The 18,188-nt window shown below is 44.6% G+C and overlaps 1 non-coding gene across 1 annotated transcript; it reads left to right on the top strand.

Annotated features, from left to right (window-relative positions):
• Window positions 1-2,098: 2,098 nt before the first annotated feature.
• On the top strand, window positions 2,099-2,170 carry TRNAP-AGG (transfer RNA proline (anticodon AGG)). Its single transcript has one exon. It is a non-coding gene; the product is annotated as a tRNA-Pro (tRNA).
• The last annotated feature ends 16,018 nt before the right edge of the window (window positions 2,171-18,188 follow it).

Raw genomic sequence — 18,188 nt, 5'->3', positions numbered from 1 at the left:
CTGAAGATCCCAACCAGCTTCTGTCACCCTGAAGATGTTCAAGAAGCACCCTTAACTCCAAAAGTGGAATTTAGGGAGAAATCCCAAAGAGGATCTGTGCTGTCTGCTGTGATCTTTACAATTGCAATCTTTGCAATTGCAGCAGAGGACACAGAGATGAGGGGCTAAATTCCCTGCTCCACCATGAACAGCACCTAGCCCAGGGACTTCTCATTAATCACTGGGTCCTCCAGACATTTTCCATGCTATAAATAATGACACAGCCTCCTCCTAACCTATACCAAGTGATTTCCTGGAGATCTGTCTATTCCCAGTGTATCCCGGAGAGACTTGTGTGATTACTCTTGAGTGACTTTTCCCAAGGGTATTTGGGAAAGTACAGCATGGTCTCACCTAAATCTTCATCTCCCTTGGGCAAATTTTCACATATTTCAAAGGAAAAGAAGTAAGAAAAKGAGACATTATTTATTTAATGATTCTGCAGAAGTCCATTTCTTTCTGGGAATCTTATTAAAAGTCCCTTCCTCACTGAAATGTGGCTTGTGGGTAGATACTTTGTCAGGTTAAAGAAAGAAACAGATTGGAAATCTAATCATATTGAAACCATATGTGCAGCATATGTCAGCAGTTACAGAGAGCGTTAGAAAAAACAACTACAAAACCTCGGCCTCTGACTTCAAAGAGGTTTTAAAAGGACTAAAATTTTGATCACTATATTTCTTCTCATTATGGAAAAGTCACAGGAATTTTTTTTTTTATGGTCTGTTGTTGGGAATAGTTTTGATAGAGAAAAGTAGCCAGAGGTCTCTGCCTTACGGGGGGGGGGGGAAAAAAAAAGCCTATCAGAATTGTCTTCTTCCACCAGACCCTGCAGATCCCAACACACACTAAGTCAGTCTTTTCACAAAACACAGCTCTGTTTTAAAGCCTTTGATAAATGACTTTATTCAAGAATGGCCCCATGGGGCTCCATGTTTCCTGTCTCCCCTGGTTTCAATATTACATGCATATTGTTTGGTCTCACAAGGGCAAATGGTCTTTCCACTAGCAGCTGAGACTGCAAATTCATTGTGGGTTGGAGGAGTTAACATGGGAACTTCCCCTTTGGTTTATAACCATTTCTTCCAGTGTTTCAGTGGGCAGGTTGGCCATCACATCTCTTTGAGGCCTTGACTCTCTTCTGTATCAATATGGAATGTCTTTATTGCAGGAAGGTGKGGGTTGTTGGCACAAATCCAAACTGATGTGCTAGGTCCTGCACAAATATGAGTGAAAAGAGAATTCCTGAGCCCAGATGCTTAGAAGCCTTAAAGTAATTTGTGAGGTAGGTGGGAGCAATGTCTCCTTAGCTCCTGTCCTTGCTGTCAGCATACACCAGGTGTGTCTGGAAGGTGGCTTTTCTTATAAAGGTTAGGGCTAAGTCCTCGAGGAAGCCCTTGCAATGCTGAAGCAGATACATTTCTTGTGATGGCTCAAGCAGGAGGAGGCTAATGGTGAGATCCCAGTTCTCCAGTCATCTAGCAATTTGCTTGAGGAGAAAATGAACCCTCTTCCCAGATGGGTTTGGGGATAGCACAGAAGTGAGACACTGGCATGTGCCAACAAAGTTTGTAAGGTTATACACCATCAACATGCAAATCACTGAGGAAACTGGTTCTACCAGGATGGTGAGCTCAGTCKGAGCTCAAATATAACCCTTTTTCTTTACACCAGTTCCCGCTGTGAGGTTCTGCTGGGCCAGTCACACGTGTCTGTGAGCTGGAAAATAATAATTAAAAACCTGTTGGAAATGAGTTTGTGGAGAAACCAAAATACTGAAGGTAAGACAGCTGTGCTCTCAGAAGGTAAGCTAGCTGCACACAAGTGCCGTGTGTGCGTGTGTGTGCGTGTGTGTGTGTGTGCGCGCGCGCGCGCGTGAACTCTGCATCACAGAGCAGTGGCAAAGGACAGATTTTGGAGGGCTCGCTGAAGCAGACAAGATGGATAGACAGCAGAAACTGGCCTCTCAGCCAGCCCAGAGCCCACCTGGATGCTCGGCTGACCCAAAATCATGTCGGCTCGAGCCCATCTGGATGCTCGGCTGGCCCAAATTCATGTCGGCTCGTTGGTCTAGGGGTATGATTCTCGCTTAGGGTGCGAGAGGTCCCGGGTTCAAATCCCGGACGAGCCCTGGTTTTAGCACTGGAMCAGGTTGCCCAGAGAGGTTATGGAGTCTCCTTCTCTGGAGATATTCAAAACCTGGAGGTACGCAACCCTGTCTAACATGCTMTAGGTGACCCTACTTGAGCAGAGAGGTTGGACTAGATGATMTCCAGASGTCCCTTCCAACCTCAATCATTCTGTGATTCTGTATATCCAGATACTGTCATTATGGGGGTTAGGTTTAGCTCAGTTGGTTAGAGCATGGTGCTAAAAATGCCAAGATCGCGGGTTCGATCCCTGTACGGGCCACTCGTTTGAGGGTTGGACTAGATGATCTCTAGCGGTCCCTTCYAACCTTACCAATTCTATGATTCTATGAAAATCCTGACCCTGTTGCTGCTCTGTTGAGTAGAAGATGGAGGCACAACTCAGGATGGCTTTCCTAAAGGTTTCCTGATGTTGCAAGGACACAGTGGGCTGAAAAGTGAAGCCCAAGGGCAGACGTGGGGAGCAGCCTGAACACACGGTCTCTGTACGAATACACTGTACCCAGGACCTGGTCATTGTCTGGAGGGAAGCAGCCGCCCTGATAAAAGGATTGTGGTGCCCATGCTGGAGATTGGGACTTCACAGGGGGGAAGGTTCTGTTAGACGTGAAAACTAAATGCAATTTTTTCAGCCCTCCTCAGATGCAGAGGGGTGCAGGGAGATGACATCTGCTCTCTCAGAGGAAGRGAGCTGGAAGCAGAGCTCCTGCTGTTTCTCGTGTAGCAGCTTTCCGGTGGGCCCAGTGCAACTTTCACTCCTCATTTGATGGCTGTTGAATATGAATTTATCCTGATGTCTCACATCACTTCCCTTAGCACACAGCAACTTATTAAATTCCTATATAGGACATATCATAGGAGAACGCTCAGCTGATCCTTGCTTCTCCTCCTCTCAGCTTTGCTCTCATACAGCACTAAGCTCCAGGAGATGAACCTAATAGTCAGGATCTTCTACAGACCCCCTTGTCCAGAATAGGAATTTAGTGGGTTTGGCTTTTCTCTGCTGCAGTTTCAAGGCTTTTGGGAAGGCCTCCAAGACGAGGAGCTACCAAGGAATTTCCCTGTCATCTGTGGACCATTTCAGGCAAGATACCCAGCCAGAAATATTTGTAAATTTAAGCTTGTGGGAGACAAGTAAAAATGGGCTACTCTTGCAGTTTCATTTCACAAGAGAATTTGTATTATGACTCCTCACTCCTATTAAACCCTTAAGCTTGCTGTGTTCCAGCAGTGCCAACTCATAYAGCATAATTTTAGATTTCTTAATAGATAGCACTTTATTTAAACCTGCAGCTTCTTCAGTCATGTGATCACCTGTGAATATTTACCTTCCATTCAGAAAATAAAGGATATTTCAGTCTCAAAGCCACTGAAAAAAAAGTTTCAAGAAAACTCTCAAGGCTGAAAATCTAGAAAGCAAAGAAGCTTTAAAATATCCTTTTCTTCTTTCTACATTCCTGGKTTTTAAGGAAAAGGCTGCTTTGTTGTAGCGTGATTCATGATTTCAATGTTGGGTTACACTTCAGTCCTGGACTTGGCCTGAAAGATTGCAGATAAGATTGATATTTTAACAAGCCCAAACCAAATGAGTCAAGGATGATGGCTGTGAACCACATGAGTCCTAGAAAGTCATTTTGCTTGCTTGGCCTAGAGAAGTAACAGCAGATCGTGCCCTATAATCACCTCTCACGTATAGAACTGCAAGCAAAGGCAGGAGAGCTGCRCAGTTTTGCTGCCGCAGATAGAGCAAGGAAGGGAGATTAAATTTAGCTGGCTATTAGGGACAATTTCCTGAGAGTGAAGACAATTAGGCAGTGGAACTGTTTTGCCTAGTGAGGTAATTATTGCACAAACATTCAATGGACTCAGGCCAAGATGAGATAAGTATAGTGGAAAATGTAGTACAAGGTCTTTCCTGATGAGCCCACAGGGGCTGCAGTTGCTGGCAGCGTGCCTGACCATGCAGTTGGATGAAACTTTCCCTGAAAAGCTCCGGAGACAATGAGCGCTTTGCTTGGGCAGGGACTGTGCAACCGGAGCCGGCGGTCTCGCTAGAGCAGAGAGCAACGCGTCAGACCCCCTGCCGCCCAGCCCCGCGTCTGGCCAAGTAATCCTCACGCAGTTAGGAAATGAAAGTAGAAGCAAAAAAAAAGTCTAAATACTCAATCGGTTGTGACCGTTATTTAGAATTCTTACAGCCCGTTTTGTCTCATGTGCGCCTTGGGTGATTCTGCAGCTGTTGCTTCTTGCTTTTTATTTGTTCACTGATATATGTGAAATGTTTTCAGAGTCTGGAGCCGGAAGGAGCTCCCAGAGCAAGGGGACAGATTTTTGGAAGAGGTCAGAGCACTGCGAGCTGAGCACTTGAAAACCCAGCCTGCTGTGATAACTCCCAGAAGATTAAAAGTGGCTACTTYACATTAAGGTTATTTGAGTGTTTTCCAGTGCAGGGACGTGTAAGGGACAGAGACATTAACAAACAGCTCTCCCCAGTTGTCTGTGTGACAGATGCACTCTTTCTGCTTCACCCATCTCATGGGTGGGTTCTTTATTTCAGAATGAAAATATCCATAGAAAAATGCTAATAGAAGGATTTCCTGACAAGGCCAGGCCATCTTTTATATCTCCACGTCTATCTTTTCCAGTAATTTATGAGATGGGGGACAACCCTGCTATGTGAGGCACAGTAAGGAAATCTGCCTGCTGGAGAAGTATCACTGACACTRGTTTTCATCCTGATATATTAGGTTTACAGTCTTTCCAAAACATATTCCTCTCAGCCACAAAAATGCTGCATGTTCTTCATCATTAGTATCTGATTCTGTCAGTTCTCTGACTTTTTATTCCATATTGCAGTTTTGCAAGAAAAAAAAGKTTTTTTTCAATATAAACCCAGTAGACATTTTCTCCTCCCTCCCTGCCTTTCTTCTTCATTTTCCTGCTCACTGTGACTCYTTCTCCTTTAAGCAGTCCAGTAGGATGAGGGGATGGGAGAAGGACCCTGTCCCTTCATTTGCCGTGGTCCACATGGATGGACTACAGAGTGAGCCTGCAAACACCGCCCTGCCCCTTGGCTGAAGACCAGAGGAAATTGGCACCCTGGAGGAAGAAGTAAGATTGTCCGACTGGCAGTCTAAGAGGATACRAAAAGCAAAGGTGAGTGTGCAGGAGCAGAAGGCCAGCTGATGGCTGCGGAGCATGGATGGGAGCAGAGCAATGCTCAGTCTCAGTACTGGGTTTTATCTGCCAGCTACTCTGCAACTGCTCGTTAGTGCAGTAAGTTGTCAGGTGCCATAGTGGCCTGGAAATTAAGCCACTTAATCAAACTGCTGTCTTGTCCAAAGCCTTTCATGGCAGTGTGTTTGCCCACCTTCTAGGCAGAGGAACCTGCATTTTTAAATAGATGCAGTCCCTTTCAGGGAGGGGACAGAAAGGAAGTCGCTTCTGTTTGGGAGGATATTCAAATTGGAAAAGGTCACAGCTGAGTGAAYGTGGTGAAGGGTCCAGAGTGGTCCAGGAGGCAGCGTGCCTCACACAGTCTTCCTGTTTTCCCCAGGTGTTGACATGGGAAGTGGAGGGAGCGTGGAGCTGAAGCCCAGAAGATGTGACTGGGATGATAACTGCAGCATGGCTGTYGTACCCACCTGCGCTGTGCCCTAATGGCCAGCTCCGTCTTCCACAAGATCTTACCCCCAGAACACAGAGGTGTCCTCTCCACCTCCAGGATCTTCCTTGACTTCCAGCTCTACCAGAAGGATAGAGACAAAACTCCCCTCATYCTGCCTTAGTGCAAACCACGGAGATCCCTGTTCAGTTCGACGGAGTTGCTCCACTGTCACAGTCTGGCAGATTTTTGCATTAATTTATCTGAAGGAAAATCAATCAGTCTCTACACAGCCATGTCCTTTGTGCAGCCTCATCCTCAGATCTGCATGTGAGTAAAATCAAGCCYGTGGACTAGAGTTGCATGTGGGCAACCCTCAAGTTAGCTTTCTACTGTTCCGAAGATCAATCTTCCGTTCCTGGCAATGCTGATTAAAACAGCAATTGGCTGTGGTTCACCTCTGACTCAGGGGAAGTCGCTCCCTCCCACAATCCTGACACCCATTTATCTTCCATCTCCAAACTTGGAAAAAGCCAGAGGAATGCTATCATCATTTATACAGTGCAACCACACTACCACTCCTATGGTTTCACATGGCTCCTCCAAGCAGGAACTAGGTCATCTAGAGAAGCTTGCACCAAGCATTTATTTACACCGTATTGCCCTAGAAAGGCAATCCAAGCCTGTACCTCCTGTTTCTTTTGATCCTAACTATGGTCTGTTCAGACATTTCAGAGATATTTTTATCATGATTCCAAATTTCTTTCCTGGCTAACAGCCCACTTTAGACCCTCTTCCTGTAAAACAGATGTTTCCCTCTTGSATCCATTAGTCCCAGCTGTTTCAGGGGTTGGACTCATTCAGTTTGTCTGTGCAGGCTTTCCACTTGTTTGCTTCTATTGAAATCAATGATGTTGTTCCTGCTTAAACTGTTTAAATAAGCAGGGATGATATGACTCCTGGTGAGTTAAATCAGTTCGAATTCCCAGTGAAAAGACCCAGGAAAACAGAAGGTTGGCTCACAGTCCCTCAAAATCCACACCAAACCTTGCACACTTGCTGAGCTGCCCTGGTGCCTCTCCCTTATCTTTGACCTGCTACCTTCAGTGTCAGATACCAGATAAGTCTGTGAGAAAAGTCCAAAGGCCCTGGATGGCCTTCCCTCCACCTACAGCCTAATTCTGTGGCCCTCCATCTCACCTGTACCCCAGATGCACAGTGTACCATGCAACCTACCATCCTATGTAGAAAAAGGGAACCTGTAAAATTTGAAGTTGTTTTCAAATCGACGCTTCACTTATCTTGTTACGCTGGGTTTCCTCGACATGGTACTCATTTAACACCCAAAATCTTAGCATACTCCTGACATATTCCTCTGTGAGAAGCTGATCCCTTGGCCAGGCACCACAGCGGTATAAATTGTCCAGAGTAGGGCTATGAAGATTATTAGAGGACTGGAGCATCTGCCCTATGAGGAATGCCTGCGAGAGCTGGGCCTGTTTAGCCTGGAGAAGMGAAAACTGAGAGGGGATATTATCAATGTCTACAAACACCTGAGGGGAGGTGTCAAGAGGATGGGGCCAGACTCTCTTCAGTGGTGCTAGGTGACAGGACACGAGGCAACGGGCACAAACTGAACCAAAGGTAGTTCCACCTGGATATGAGGAAGACCTTTCCTGTGAGGGTGACAGAGCACTGGACCAGGTTGCCCAGAGAGGTTGTGGAGTCTCCTTCTCTGGAGATATTCAAAACCTGGAGATACGCAACCCTGTCTAACATGCTCTAGGTGACCCTACTTGAGCAGAGAGGTTRGACTAGATGATCTCCAGAMSTCCCTTCCAACCTCAGACGTTCTGAAATGAGAAATAAATACTATGTATGCTTTGAAATGTTGCAAAGTCATCCTGACTGTGTCTAGAAAGAAGCAAAAAGGGCCTATTCATGTCACTGCCTTTCATCAAAAACTGCCTGCCTTTCTTGCCAGTAGCTAATTTTCAACCCAGGAAGATTAGCCTGGGAGGTTAGGAAGGTTCATATTATGAACTGCTACCTAAGCAAACACAAGCAGTGATGAATAATTAACAGGAGTTGTAATGTTGAACCGTCTTATGATAGTTCAATATTTTGGACTTTAGATAAGAGCAGGACATGAAAGAGAGAACATTAGGCTTATATTAAAAAAAAAAGGAGTATTCTCTGGCCTTCATTGTAAGCTTRGACTCTACTTGTTGCTTGTCTGTTATCTGAGCAAAATTCAAAGCTCTTCTTCCAGAGATCCTTGGGGATCTTATCCCTAAGATATCATTTGGGAAGAGAGGCATGAGGGCATTTTTATGACACACTTTGCAGAGCACCCTCTGTGGTCTGTAGATTAGTAGATTTGTCATATTCAGAGGCAAAAAGGGGGTGAAGAGATCCCCAAACCTTCCTAGGAGAATTAGACACCCAAGTTCCTATTTACTGGCTGCTAACAAGGTTGAATGCTGCCTTCCATTCCTCCATGGCTTTTCTTGCCAGAGCTGAAGTTCCTCTCGAGATGTGGACTGGCAGTGAGGCTGGGCTGCTTACTAAACTCAGCTGTGAAAGGCCATTGGCATGAGAGAAATGCTGTCCATTCCAGACAAAACCACTGAGCTAAATATTTTCCCATCGCGTGCATTGTCCCTTTGCTCCACTGTCTCAGAACCACATTTTGTGCTGGAATAGAAGAAGCAATGTCTAYGTACCACTTCAGGGTAGTACCTCTGATGAGATGCATGCTACAGCTAGGGGAGCTCAGGAGCATTCGTAGGTGCTTTACATTATGTACACTGGAGACTGGTACAGCAGAAGGAGACATCCTGCTTACCCAATGGACCAGCTTGGCTCTCTCTGCCCTAACAGGAGCTCACACACTGGCCCGCTCTCATCCAAACTAAGTGTCAACATATTTCTCACCTGTGCCTTCAAGGGCCATGTCCCAGGAGCCAGAGAGCAGGCAGACTTTGCACCTCAGTAACCTGAGATCCCAGTCTACAACTTTTGCTGGGTCATTTCTCATGCAAAGAGCTGCTCCTCCAGCCCACTCTGGTCATTTGCTCTCAGTCCTTCTTTTGCCTTGAGTAATGTGCTCAAAGTGAATCCAAAGGCTTTAGCAGCAACACCTTCCTCAGCAATTCATTTTCTCTGCTCAGTAGTGCTGCTGATGTTACGTGGATTAACCCTTCTCAGCTCCAGGATAGCCACAGACACAAGTGTAGCCTCTTTGGGGTGAAAGGTGGTTCCATGTTCTTTTGATACCTTAGAATCTGTGCCTTGGCGTAGCTGAACAGCATAGTCCTTAGCTTGAGCCTATCCAGATCCACCAGGTGTTTTTGCAGCTCCCTGGCTATCTGTGCCCAACCCAGCTTGCCTTCTAGGGCATGCTCTCCAACACCAGSTTTGCACAAGGTGCACTCTGAGGTGGGACATGGGGGAACCATGCTCAACAGAAGGAGGTTGTAACTCGGTAGCTTAGACATGCASAAAGAAAGGAAAAGGAAAGGATTAGGGCAGGGACTGGAAACCAGATCACAAACATGCACATGCAGAACAGTGCATGTGGAGTAATTGTTCAAAGCCTAGTTTAATACCTTCAATAGGAAAGGAATTAACTATTGATGAAACCGGTCCTGTCAGAGAAAAGGTGGGCTTAGTCAAAAAGGACTTGCACTGAAACTGAGCCCTGCTGAGCATGTGGACCTCCAGCCTGCTGAGCTTTGGGAAAGAGCAGGCTGGGCAACACCTATCAAAGGGCCCAAAGCTGTGGATCTCATCAGGAAAAGGGACCCAGATCACCGGGCAGATACTTTTCCTGAGCCACTCCTCAGCATTTCCAGAACTGGCAGAAGTGAGCTGTCCCTTCCCTCTCCTCAGATGGCTGGCATAGCCATGTCACTCTCCTCAGGGATGGGACTAGGAGCCAGATGCCTTACTTGGTCCCCTCAGAGACAGCTTGATGCTTAGATGTTTTGGGCTGCAGTGATGTATATTTCCATGCCACGTGGCGAAGGCAATCAGCCTGCAGCAAGGCTTGGCGTAGGAGTAAGATTCCTTGGCCTGGCCCTCAACCACAAGTTCATCCTCACATACCAGAAGCAGTAACACTACTCCCAGCTTTTCACCAAGCCGGAGCTGCCACCAGGCACCAAATCAGGAGTARAGGAGAAACAGCCACTCACATTTTGTTTGTGAGACAAACGCAAAGATATTTTGCTTCTGAAACCACAAAATCCTGTGGTTTCCAAAGAATTCCTTGCACTTCCCCTGACACTCCTTGTGCCTTCTTACCCCCTCCCTGGTTCATCACATGCTATTCTCYGTCCTACCGACCTCCCTTCTTCATGCTCCAGAGAAAAAGTAGGAGCAAAGCATATCCTGAGCACAGCCCCAGAACCCTGTGGGCAAGCCAGATGCAAACACTGGCCTCTTGGGGACCTGCATGGAGAAAAGTCCAGAAGTGCAGGGGGAAATACATTATTCARTCCAGACAGCTCCCATCTTGGGACCAGAACTACCAGAGCTGTAAAGCATCTCTTAAAGCACTGTGTGCCAGAAAGAGAGCTAAAAGACCTCTAGCTCTTCAACTCCTCTCTCTCCCTGCCTCGTCTTTGTACTGCCACCACATTCCCAGTGCTGTTCTCCTTCCCCTTCTCCATCCCTTGCTCCAGATTTGGGAAGAGATGGGAAGATCTGAGCTAGGAATTGCTGCAACACCAACAGTATGGCAGAAGAGAGGAGAGGGAGACTGGCAGGGATGGGAAGGTAGCTGCTAGCTACCATCTCTCTGATGGTAGCTCAAAGTGGTGGCATGTCACAAGGGCTGATGCAGGGGCTTCATCTCAAAACAGACATGTTATGTGTTGTCCTCACCCACTGAAGCACCTTCCCACCAGACTAGGAAAAGTTAGTACACTGACGAGTAATGTAGGCTTTAAACCAGGTCCCTATAGGGACAGTATGAGCTGTGGAGGAACAGGTGGGTTGGATCTAGAAGGGAATTATTCATACGGTCACTGTCTCTTTAATGCAGGAACTGAAGAACTGCACACAGTGGCATGTCCCTTGACACTGAATGGAAGGGTTGTCCTCCTGATGACCTCCTGATGTCCTCTTCATTGAGACCAAGCAGAAAGAGGTTCCAGAGCATGAGGGATTGGAGGATCGTTTGGGTCTGTACTTTACTAATAGCTTCTAGCACTAAAAGAAATCAAGCCTCAAACCTAGAGMTGAGAATAGGATCCCACTGCAAAAACGGTTCCAGAGCCAAGCCAAAGTTCAGCAGAATCTGACCCAAGCCAAGCTCCCTCAAGGCAACTCATGCTCCTCAGCTCTATTTCCAGGTTTGGTGCAGCTCAGAGGCTCTTCAGTTCTATTTCCAGGTTTGGCACAGTTCTCTGAATGCATATAACTGGTTACCCCTTCCCTAACAGAGCCCTTCACGTTATTGCTCAATAAGAGAAAGAAAAATGAGGTGATGTTCATCTTTCCATCCTGCCTTGATCCCTCTCATGCAACAGTCCTTGTTGTTTCCAGTGTCCAAACAATGTCTGGTTTTACCCTAGCACATTTCAGTAAACTAAAGYAGCTTCCTTTGCTTAAGTAGTTTCACTTGCCAAATGAAATTTGAGAAATTCAGACCAGAAGGAAATAGAAATTTCCCAGGGAACAGACTAGTAAATTCCCCAGGGAACAAGATCTCAGAGAGGCATTGGAGGTCCTCAGGTACAGGACTGGAGAAYTTCCTGTCAGACACAGCTTCACCCAAACTTGATTGTAGTTTMGGACCTTGGATGAAATCCCTCATGGGATCTATACAACAGTGAAGGACACAATCTCTTTGTAAAGCTTCTCTCCCATAGTCTGTAGGATGATTTTACCCAGTAAAAACTTATCAAGAAAACAAGCAAATGAAATCTCCAAATCTGAGCCCTAAACCTCAGCCTACAAAGCATTTTAACTGTCAGCTCTTCTACAGACTCTGGAAAGTTCACTAAAGTCCTCGTGATTGCTACCAAATTTATGGGGAAGGTACTCAAATACTGCAAAGATGTCACAGATAAGAGAGAGAAACAGTGATAGACAACGGATGGATAAATGCGCACATACACAGAACAAGCAGTTGTGCTTTCATTTGCATTCAACTGCATAAATCAGATTCTGAGTAATACAAAGGCAAAAGTCTTCACTGCTCAATACAGCTCCACAYGTGTAAAAGTGTTGTGGGAAAGACTTGATATGTCTTACACTAGGCCTTGCTGTTTTTCTTTGGTGGAAGTCCACCCTGTTTATTAAGAAAATCTTAAAYATGAGAAGAGCAGGGCTGGCCCTTCCCTGCCTAAAGGGAAAGTTGTCTTGTTTGGGCAGTGAAACAGGTTCAARTACCCAAGGTGAAAGTATGCACCGTCAAATGCTAGAGCAAGTGGACATATTCAGCCTGAAAGAACTGTTGTCTGTGACCTGTGAGTGAAATGAGGAGAGAAAAAAGGTTAAATATGCCTGTTCAGTGGAACACTACCAAGAAAGTATTTGCCTCTTGTATTTTGTGTGCCTTGTGCTTTGCACTAAGCAAATAGTGACTTATACAGCAGTTTTTATTCAAAATGCTTTACCAAACCTACCCTGCACTTTAAAAATAGGTAAACTGAGGCAAGGACAGGCAAAGTGAGTTATCTTAGGCCTTCCATTAGGCTAGCTGGTTCTTTCATTTTGGCCTAAGAGAAGATTTTACTTTCTTTTTCTGAAGTTCTGAAAGAGGCCAAATTGAACTCTAATCTTTGGTCCCAAATCCCTCCCTGTGATTTGAATCACAAACAGGGTCTATTTTCTGGTTCCAGTAGAGACTCAGCTGTAATCCTGTTAGAGCAGACTAAGAGGGAGGACAAAATGATCAGAAGAATCCRTTGGACCAAAATCTTAACCGGAATATCTCCTGACACTTTGGACATCATCAAATTTAAGAGAAAACCCTCTTCCTGCTTTCTGTATGCAAGTCAAAGCCTAAATGCAGTCAGATGCTCAGGTCAGCTACCTAATTCCCATAAGCTCATGTATGATTCCTTAAACTCCAACCAGGATGAGCAAAGAGTTGAGCATCTTTTGCCACGTGGTCCATGGGCTCTCACTTCCAACAGATTCAGAGATGAGATGAGATGACAGTACCTCACAGGGCTGCAGCTCATTACTGTATTTTAGCTCATCACCAGTGCATTGTATATCATATGAGCATTGATATGTCATATTTTGTCATGTTAATGGTTGAAAAACACTTGGGAACCTTAGAAGTGCCAAGGATTTTTGGATCTGTTGATTGCACACACTGCACATATTGATTTGCTGAACAGGGATGGACTCAAGCCCATCATTAAATGAATTTTAGGCTTAAATGCATTCCAAAGACATCTCAGTTTGCTGTTTTGATGCAGTTCAGCTATTACGGTAGCTGTCGGTATTCACTCAGAAGCAGGAGATCCCCAGATCTGCAGAGTAATACAGGGTGCTATTTTCTTTCTTGTTTCTGTTTCAATTCCTTCTTCCTTACGTAGGTTGCTATATGTGGACTGTAAGCTGCAGGCTGCATGCCTTCTCYTCTTGCTGACGGTATCACTACTATTTCAGGCTGACTATTCCTTTCCCCCTCTACTTTTTTATTCCATGCCATCAGGTGGGTTAATTTTGAAGGGTTTGATCTGCAGAGGGATGAAGGCAAGCAGCCGCACAGACAGGGTGATTTTTGAGCCTGGAAAGCCAACACAATCTCTTCTCTCTGCACACCTTCCCATAGTTTTATTTCCTGAGTCAGCCAAGGTCTGCTCCAGCTGCAAGTTTTTATTATTCCAAGAATGATCATTTGGCTAACAGAGACCTCTCCCTGMAGACCAAGGGAAGGAAAACCAACCCAAATTGGTATTGCAGATGGAGGTTAGCTTGGATCTGGTCACAATACCAAAGTCAAATAGAGAAAACAAGTTTTTTAAAAAGCTCCTACGTTTTTAAACTCTGTTGGCCTTTCTTTCTCTCCAAAAAGCAGAGCATAAAACTAGAAGAAAAGGCACCTTGGGGCAGACTTTCAGCTCCCCTAAAGTGTTAATTCAAATCCAGCAGGCTTTAGAAGATTTAGATGAGGTTTTGGGGAAAAAAATGGAAGAGACATCTAAAACAGGCACCTACAACTTCCTGGTACCATGGGTTGTTGTGAGGCCTGAAATGGCTGAATGGTTCCTCACCCCTTGAACAACACCAACAGACTAGGGGGTCTGAAAAAGGACCTTTTTGCCTCACCCATTAAATGGGAGTCATTGCCAACATAGCAATGAGCAACAGAGATTGGGGGGGCATCAGTTATCACGGCARTCAGGTAATACTGGTGCCCAAGACTGACAGTGAGCGTTATTCTGGATGTATAAAAATTATGCAGTCTCTTTTCTCTTTAGTTAACCCAAGTTTTGCTGACCAGGTCAGTTCTCTGCTCTGCTCGAGGTTAATGCTAATCCTATGCTATCAGAATGCAGATCCAGTTGCAATGCATATGGGTCCCAAATAGGCTATTCTGCCTGCAAAATCCTCCAAAATTTTACTTTTCCTAGGGCAGTGGGTAGTTCTGAGGTCCCCAAAGTTCRTTCCCAAGTTACTACTGCTAATATCAACTCACACTTACCCACTGATCCCAGCCACTTGCCACAAGGCATCCAGACATATTCTGAGACTCTACAGGCTTCACTTTTGCATAGCCTCMGCTGCATGACTCAGTGCTGCACAGCAGTCTTTATTTCTAAACTGTTTCGCAAACATGAACTGTTTAARTCTCGCCAGCCCCCCTCCTTTGCCAGTTGGACTGAAGAGGCCTCTGAGGAGCACGGCTGCASTTCAGCCCAGAAGAGCAATTTCATTTTCAATTGTATAAGCATTTTGGGGGGGAGGGAGAGAGACAAGGGAAGTTGCTGTTTGGTTGCTGTCGAGATTTTATTCTTGTTTCAAAAAAGGCAGTGGCCATGTCTACTTATTTGGAAATGTAACAGCATCCTAGATGTTGGTAATTAGCTCCTATCAAAGCATGGGAAGTTCTGGATCCCAGGGAAAATCAAGAAAGATGATCTTAAACGTCATCCAGGTTTAAAATCTGTGAATATGTGAATGCTGATATCCTGTTTCTATATCTATAATCCATCTTACTCGTACCACCTCTATCCCTAAGGCTGGAGAGGTTTTGAATAGGAGCTGCAATTTGTGCAGTTTAACAACGCTGACTGCAATAGATTGAATGGAAAAGCACATGCTGATCTCCTAGACTTTCCATGTCATGGCATTTTCATCTTATACCAGGTGGAGACTTTCCCCGTGTTGCAATTGCGGTGGCACTGCACGGACAGATGGGTGCTCTTGTGGGGAACATAAGATGTATAAGAACATAAGTGTAGCATAAGATGAGCATCTCCACAACCAGCTTTCACAGCAGTTTGATGATGTTAGTCTCCTAACTATGCATGTAACTGTGGCTAGCAGGATCTGAAGTTGGAATAGGCTGAATTTTCCAATGGGGCAAGAGCTGTTTMAATGGCTTAATGCAGAAAAGTGTGGATCAGCCTTAGGCACTCTGAGACCAAGATAGGAGAGTTAAATGCTTAAAACTCAAAGAAAGAAACTTCCCTTATGACTTCAGGCCACTCTCTGCATCTCTGCAAAGAGCTGAGATTTTCCAAGTTGCCTTTGTATTTGGAGGTCTGTTTTAATAGGTATATAGATATAGCGGTATATCCAGATGCCCACAGGCAATTTGGAAAATTTCTCCTGTGAGTGGTAAGCTCTGTCAAGATTAAAATGTTCTGATGGAAAAGAAAGCTTAAAATGTCTCTGAAGTCACTTCCAGTGGAAAYCATAAATCTTCCCCTGTTCACCATCACAGACAACCCAGCGCACTATCAAGTAACATTGACCTATGCTTTGTCACTCAGAAATACTTGCTGTGATTTTATTAGACATCTTCTGAGTATTAAAGTCCGTGGGCCTGTGCTTTGAGTAGGGGAATCCATAGTCTAGATGCCATCACTACATCTGAGCTCTCTTCCATTTCCACTAAGATAGCTGAGTTTTACAGTCTGTGAACTATAGTGGTTCAGGAGAAAAGAAGAATCTCTGTTTAATACATGTGTCACAAAACATGAATCTGTCTGGAATAAAACCTTGATTTTATCAGAGAAAATCTGGCCAGTGGAAGAGTCAGCCTAAGCAAGTCGTGGTCTGTTTTGTATCATCTTTTCGCTCTAAGYCAATGCATTTATATGTTGACTGTACAACACACCACTCAGAAGCTTGGACCACCCCCAAAGGTGTAAGTAGAAAAGATCAATAATAAAAATCACCAGGATGGGAAATCAGGTGATAGTACCTCTCTGGTGTGGCCATGATCTTAGTCATCATTTTTTGCTGTAGAGTAGCTTTGGCAATTTGATATATTTCTCATTGGTTTCCTCAAATGCAAACACTGTGCTATGTATTTTTGAGAACGGCCTACTGGTTTCCCCCATAAATAAATGCATATTTCTGTTTAGGTATTGAGTATTCCTGTAATAAGCTGTCAGTCAAAAATGGAGGTCTCCTGAGAGCATGTGTTCTAGCATGTTCCTACATCAGTGGACTTCACACTGAAGTGAAATTTTGTTACTTGAATAATAGAGCAGGTCAACCTTAGATTAGCATGTAGTTCCTTCCAGATCCAGAATCTGAATCATGGTTGGGACTTCAGCTCAGGCTATTTAAGAAAAAAGATCAGTTATAGTTGATTTCTTCCTCTGATATCCTATTCCAGCCCTTGTTAGGCTGAACTGTGCTAAATATTTCAGTTGGTAAAACAAGTTCAACAGCTGGATTACAGTTTTGCAAAGAAAGGTGATATGCAATCAATGTGCACATTGGCATTAACAATCCACAAAAGCGAATTAACTTTACGATAACAGAAAGATTCAAGGATTCTCAAATGAAGGCCAAAATACCAATCAAGCCTAGTTCCCTACTGTCATTCCCAAAGGTTAATATATCTACTTAAAAGAGGGTTGAGAAAACCCCATAATCTCCACTGTGTGAGCTCCTCCAGACCCATTTCAAATCTTGAGTGTTATACTCTGGATACAGCTAATATGTTTGTGATCCCGGTCCTGATCTCTTTCGAATCTAGCAGAAGTTTAGCCAGGTACATCAGAGGACCCTGAATTCTGGCTGATCTACATTTTTGTCACTCACCTTGAAGATATTTTTCTCAAGAAACACCAGTTATGTTTTGGTTCATTCACACGGAATGTGAGTAAACATGGACCAAGTCACTCTGCTCTGCTCATTACGTTTCAGCTATTCCTCCAAGCTCGTGTAGTGTTTTCAGGTATGCTCCAGCTGTTCAGAAATGCCATCAGGGATCCCTGCTGTTTCTAGTTGGCTCTGCTTTTTTTAATCCTGGTGTCTGGGATCCCATCTGTTTCTAGCTAGTATGAATTTCCCAGTGAACTTCCTTCACAATTGCCCTGGATTTAGAATATTAATTTGCACCCCCTCCCAAAGTGTGTGACGGACTACCATTCTCATACTATTTTGCAGTAGTTTAAGCAGCAAACTTGAGAGCAAAACAATAGTAAATCGGGCTTGGGCCTTTCTGAGACAATTCTACAATGAACTGTTAAAAATGTATTGGGAAGTGTTCACTATTAATCCAAAATGGATGTTTTGCAGTGGTAACAGAAGAGATATGACAAGCAGAGGTATGATCATATCTTGAGGCACATAACACCCCTGTTTCACCTTGGTGAGGCATATGAGCATAGGTGTCTCCATGGGCACCTCAACTTCCATCTCAATCAGTGGAGATTTGGTCTGTACTGTCAACAGGGCTGCAAAGTGGTTCAGCTGACTCTAAAGGTCAGCACTGGTGTTTGCTTAGCTCAATCTGGACTGCGTTGACTGTACCTGCTAGAGGCTCAACTAATGTAAACGAAGACACTGGCTGCTGTTTGAAGTAGCATTAGCTATCTGAGATGTCCACATGGGGTTAGATGATACGACACAAGGCCTGAGTCCTGTGCCTTATGGGACTAACAGCTGTAGGCAAGATGAGCTGCCCAACAAATATCTCAAGTAATGGTGGGTGACTCTATTTAGGCAGCAACTGAATTTCCAATCACTACAGTGAGAGCTCAGATACCCACCTCACATGTAGACATCTAAATGTAAGCATCTTAATTTCAAACTTTCTTTTACGTAATCCTTCTCTGTTCACAGTGATTCTTAATTCAAAATATTTTTATAAATATCTCATCATATATCCTAAAACTTAAAGGAAGATATATTGTTCCTATGCTGGGATACAGACACTTTGATGTCCCTTATTTATAGGG

Source organism: Rhea americana, unplaced genomic scaffold (genome assembly GCF_003343005.1).
Source record: "Rhea americana isolate MKP2758 unplaced genomic scaffold, rheAme1 scaffold_165, whole genome shotgun sequence".
Lineage (NCBI taxonomy): Eukaryota > Metazoa > Chordata > Aves > Rheiformes > Rheidae > Rhea > Rhea americana.
The sequence above is the reverse complement of the archived record's forward strand: the minus strand, read 5'-3'. Positions and strand labels throughout refer to the sequence as shown.